Source organism: Numida meleagris, chromosome 4, assembly GCF_002078875.1.
Source record: "Numida meleagris isolate 19003 breed g44 Domestic line chromosome 4, NumMel1.0, whole genome shotgun sequence".
Taxonomy (NCBI): domain Eukaryota; kingdom Metazoa; phylum Chordata; class Aves; order Galliformes; family Numididae; genus Numida; species Numida meleagris.
Window position 1 is genome coordinate 49,788,199 of NC_034412.1, and position 5,498 is coordinate 49,793,696.

Here is a 5,498-nt window from a genome sequence, read left to right on the forward strand (position 1 = left end):
GTAGTCTTCAAATTCTTAGCTTTGCAATGTGAATATTTCCATAGTTTGAAAATCATAACAATCAGATTAATCCCTCTTGCAATTCTCTCATGATATAACTAGTGTTAAGCATTACAGACCAGGTCTTTTTAATCAACCATATATGCTTTTCCATATAAGGAATGAATACACCAGTCATAAATGTCATGAAACAGTTCATCTGCCATTGTACAAGCACTGAACATTTACTCAAGAAGGGTCTAGGAACAGACATTCCTCCAAGAAAAATATATCTAAGCTGACTGAATACAAAACTACGCAAAGAATAAAATCGCTAAGAATTGATTTAATCTGTTCACTCTACTTGCACTCTCTCCCCTTCAAGAATTCAGTTTTTAATGTAGTATCAGAGATCAAATTCTTTCATGTCAATTAATTCTTCTGTGCCTATCAGAATCATTGCAATAGTGGATATTTGGTTTTTGCAACCATAGTGACGAAATGTGTTTACTGGCTATAGTCACAAGAACTCTAAGCAAGTATTTGTTTAAATTCAGAAAATCTGAACACCAAATAATAGGGATTTGGGGAGCAGAGCTACAAAATAAGTCTTGCAACATTTTTCAGACACCCATCAACCAACGTGATTTTTCAATTAATTGAAAAACAAAATGAATTATAACATATGGAAAGAAAGAGGAATCAAACTATCTTAAGTTCTTCATCTAGTGCTGTATTATGCATGAATTCTCTCTGAAATCTTCAAATTCTTTTTCTTGAAGGCACATTTTATTTAACTCCTACATTTATAGTTTTAAATTAATATTACCAAAAGTTAACAAAAATTACCAAGGTAACATTTTATTTTAGGTGGTAGTGTTGTGATCCATCAAATTTTAAACTATAAATTCTTAAGGAAGTTTAGGTATTGGAGTGTTTGTCCCTATTTGACCATCCAGAACTCACAATCTGACAAAGTCAGTAAGACTATTAGCACAGTTGGTCAGGCTCACAATTAGTGACAGATGTTGTACAGAAGATGAGCACTGTATGGATGATATCACTCAAGAAGGTCTGCCAAAGATTCTCAGCATCTTCATATATTTTATTCTATATAATTCTGTAAGTATTGTGTGTTCTAAGACTAATGAAGAATGTGAAATGCCCTAAATCTATACTGAGAAACAAAAATGGAACAGTCTGTGCCTGATGCCAAAGTTACAAGCACAGACTGACTTCACTAGCACAAGACTTTTCACTTCAGTTCAGATGGGGAAAAAACCCAAATCTTCCCTATTCTAGCATAATTTTAAATGTCTTGGGGGTACAGAAATTACAAACATTTTATCAACTAGAAAATTCACTGCAGCTGCAGATTTCTTTAATTCAGTGATTCACTTTTCAGTTATCTGTATTATTTCTACTAAAAAAGAAATTAAAATCTACCTCTTCTTGCAAAGATATGAAACAAATTAAACATTTTTTGTAGTGTACAGCATTATATTGTTTTCAAGACAATATGCAAACAAGTAGAAACTCTAAAGGGATACAACTATATTCTAGTTTATTTCTTCAGTACTTGTTTTACAAAGTGTCTTACAGACATTACACCACACAAGATAAAGCAGTACGGTTCAGAAGGACTTAAAAATACACTTAATGTCTTCCCACTGGATTAAATCCAATTGACTAAGACAATGGAGTAGCTCTTGATTATAAAAATTTGACTGAACTTGGAACATATTTCTTTCATTATTGAAAGAGTAATTCCCTCCAAAACAAGAAAATGAAATAAACAACACCTCTTTTTCCCTAGCTGCTGCACAAAATCCAGTAAAATCCTGATAACAACTTTCAGTTGAGATTTTAGATGAAAACTTTTAACATCCTCATTTTGACATAGTTTTACCTGCAAAGAGTTAGAGGTAAAGATTCAGTAGAGGACCCTGAAGTGACAGGAATTTTAGAGGTAAACTTGAAATACAAGAGCTGCTCCAAAAGTATTGCCTTTTATTTTTTTTAATATATAGTCCAGATTTGGCACCTTCTGACTTCCATCTGTTCAGGCCAGTGAAGGATGGACTGCACAGGCAACATTTTCCTAGCAACAATGCCATCATAGGAGCTGTGACACAACAGGTCACCTCCACTGGTGCTGATTTTTTCAGTGCAGCATGCAGACTCTTGTACATTGCAGGTGAATATACATACCTAATGGCAGTGGCTATGTTGAAAAAACAGTGTTTTATAGCTAATAATTTTCCCTATCAAATGGAGTTATTGTGCTCTTTGTCGCTGTTAGAGTTTCCACAGAAAAAAAAGGGTGCATTACTTTCAGAGTAACCTATATATAAGAGGTTACATTATTCTAGGCATCACGTGAATTGTACCTCCTGAGGGGTATGCAAATGACTGGAATAATACTGTCCAACTGACATTCCCATGTATTGAAGTATTGCAAAGATGATCAAACAACATATCAATTTATCCTACTTAATAAATCATGTAATATGTAAACTAAGACATACAAACATTTGTGACATATGCAGTCATAATACTTTGACATGCAAAAATCCACTAAATAAGGTGAAGAAATATTACATTTTACTGCCACCAGATAGTATTACTTATTACTTTGAACTGCATGTCTCACATGCTAGTTTCATAGTTTTTGAAGGGCAAGAGTCCTTTGCCTACTGAGAAACAATAGGAATATTTGCCTCTTAGCTGTGTAAATATTATATTCCAATTGTGATTTTCACTTCAGTGAGATGGCCCAACATATTCACAGCCAAAATATTGCTAATGGCTTGCCCATGCCAATATGAACTCTCAGCAGAATTTCTGGATAAACATTGTTTCAGCCAGGCAGACAAAGAGCAATGAACATATGTTTTAAATTGATGAGTCTCTTCTGGCTAAGTAAACTAACCTGACATTGAAGAAGGCCAATGACATCAGATAATAGCAAATATTTTAAAATGTTAAAGTAATTTTCCTTTGTCTAACTTCTGTTTTGAGTACAGAAAACAAATGTCAGAAGTCACCCATCACCAAACTCAAAGAAAACCAGATTTTTGGAGAAAATGAAGTAACTTCACTACAGTGTCCCTTTATGATACCTCTATAACATATACTGGTAATCTGATCTTTTACCTCATCTCTTACACTTCCAAACACTTATTTTTTTTCTGTTAGATAACTCCATTATAGATACAGAATTGTACGGTGACTCAGCAATTGAATTTGACTTGTCCACATTCAACTGAACTTGTACTCTCAAACAAATACTTGACCTGTTAGATTTGGCACTGCACTGTCAGAGATAAACACAAACTCTTATTTTTCCTAAATTTAAAAACAATGTCACAGATTTTCAAAAGGACTCTTGAGAAAATCCAGAGACAAAGGCTGTTAGCCATCTTGAAACAATTAGTAACTTCCATAATAAGAAAAAACATTTTAAAAACAATGTGTTTTTAACTTAGTACCTATTAATACAGGGTTAAACTAGATTCTCTAAAGTTAGAAATCAGTATGGATAAACAGAACATTAAAAGACATTTAAAAGATTATCTCAATTCTTGAAGACTTATTTTTTTTAATGTTCCTAAAGATTGCAATATGAGTAGACAATTACTAACTAGCCAGTTACAAATATTGTATGAACGTTCAGCTTTTGACTGAATATTCTTACAAAAATCCTATTTCTCTTAAGATGTTAGTTTTAAAAATACGAAAATTTTATTTCTGAAAGTTAGACTACAATGAACAAAAATTTCCATTGCTGTAGTCTTCATTTATCTTGCCATCTAAAAATTCACTCTGAATTTATTAACTTGCCTGTAATTACAAAGGCACTGTATCAGAAGGAATAGACATTAATGAAGGTTCTTATTTGAGTAGATTCACAACAACTGTACTCATTTTATATAGTTGAGACACCTTTTCATTACATCTAGATTACTTCATACAATTCCCTGCATGTGATACACAACCTGATTTTTAAACAGTTTCCAAAAAAACCCCGAAAAGGCCCAAATAGCAGCTTAGGCAACTTTAGACTGATTAGCACTTAAAACAAATGTTCTAAAATAACCCTAAAAAGCTATAAGGTGTTTTAGTAGGACTAATCTACCCAACCTGCTGGAGATCTACAAGAGCCTGTATTTGGCTTGTCTTCAGCTTTGCAGTTCTCAGACTTCAAAGTGATTTTCTTCTGGTTAAGAAGTGTACAGAATAAGCATGTAATCCCTACAAGAGTTTACCTAATTGGGTCAGACCTTGCAACTTTAAATTGACCCTACATAGAGCTATATTGTAAGGCAAGTCAGAAAAGCTTGATTTATAACATTAGAAGAGTTTATAAGGGATCCATATTAATTATGTAGCATGAGCAATATTAAAATTGTGTATCTTTGCATAAGGTTCCTAGCACCATTTAAGTTATATTTTCAGTGTTAAATAGTTACTTTGGAAAGAAAGACTAATTATAACAACACACCTTTTAAGTCACTATAATACATAAAGGAATATATTACATATTGTTAGTTAATTGCAGACTAAAACCAAGTCACCTGAAAAACCAGTGAGCAGAGACATCTGGACAAGAGATACACTATGCTAACAGAATGTCACACAGCATCTAGGGCACACTAGTGAGATCCACACTATGTTTGCGCATACAGCAATCTTAATTACAGAAATTGAGTGAAGATGTTTATAATAGGGCCTTTGTAACTTCACTGTGTATGCATCTTCTAATAAGAATACTAGGACCCTAGCATTTACCCTACTGCATAAATTGTCACAGGGAGAACTGTTGATGCTATAGCAGTTTGTAATTCAGAGAGGACAGATGAACTGTCCATTTATTTTAATCAGCAGCATAATGAATGTTTTTGTTAAGAGAGTCTGCATTTTCAATGTCTTTTCAGAAAAAAAGTAAATAGGAATGGAAAGAAAAAAGCCAGAACAAAACCCAGCAACGCAGTTCTACTCTTGTGAGGCCTTCAGCTGTGTAGCATCAGATTAACAGCAAATACAAAGTTTCAAAGATGAAGGATATTTTCTTTCACTGATATCGGTTACTTCCTGGGCACTTTTACCATATCTGATAAAGAGGTTTCTATTAAAAGCATTTTACTAAATAATTATAGAATGATACTAGAACTATAGAAAGCATTACCTGAGATGCTTCCTTTGACAGTTGAATAATTCAATAAATAAAATATAGGAAATTAGAATTTATGATTAGAAGACAACGTAAAAAAGAATAATGGAAATACATGGTGATTAAATTCTGAATCTCAAAATAGATATTTGAGCTCTTCACATAACTACAGTATAATTTAGGAACCGCTACCTTGAGTGAGAAGACTGACTGTATTTACTGAAGGGCAAAGGTAATAAATCACAAAGGTTCTCCCACTGACAATGGGAAATTTTCTACATACTGAAGCAGTCATCAGGATGCAGGACAAGTGCAGGAATAATCAGATATCTCAGCTCACCTGGGA

General features: G+C 33.2%; 1 long non-coding RNA gene across 1 annotated transcript in view; it reads right to left on the minus strand.

Moving 5' to 3' along the window:
- Positions 3,704 to 5,498, minus strand: part of LOC110398500 — a 27,353-nt gene continuing 25,558 nt past the window's right edge. Inside the window, exons 4-5 of the long non-coding RNA XR_002438419.1 lie at positions 5,345 to 5,492; positions 3,704 to 3,822 (exon numbers count right to left, since the gene is read on the minus strand). This is a non-coding gene — a long non-coding RNA (uncharacterized LOC110398500). The remainder of the gene's footprint in view (positions 3,823 to 5,344; positions 5,493 to 5,498) is intronic.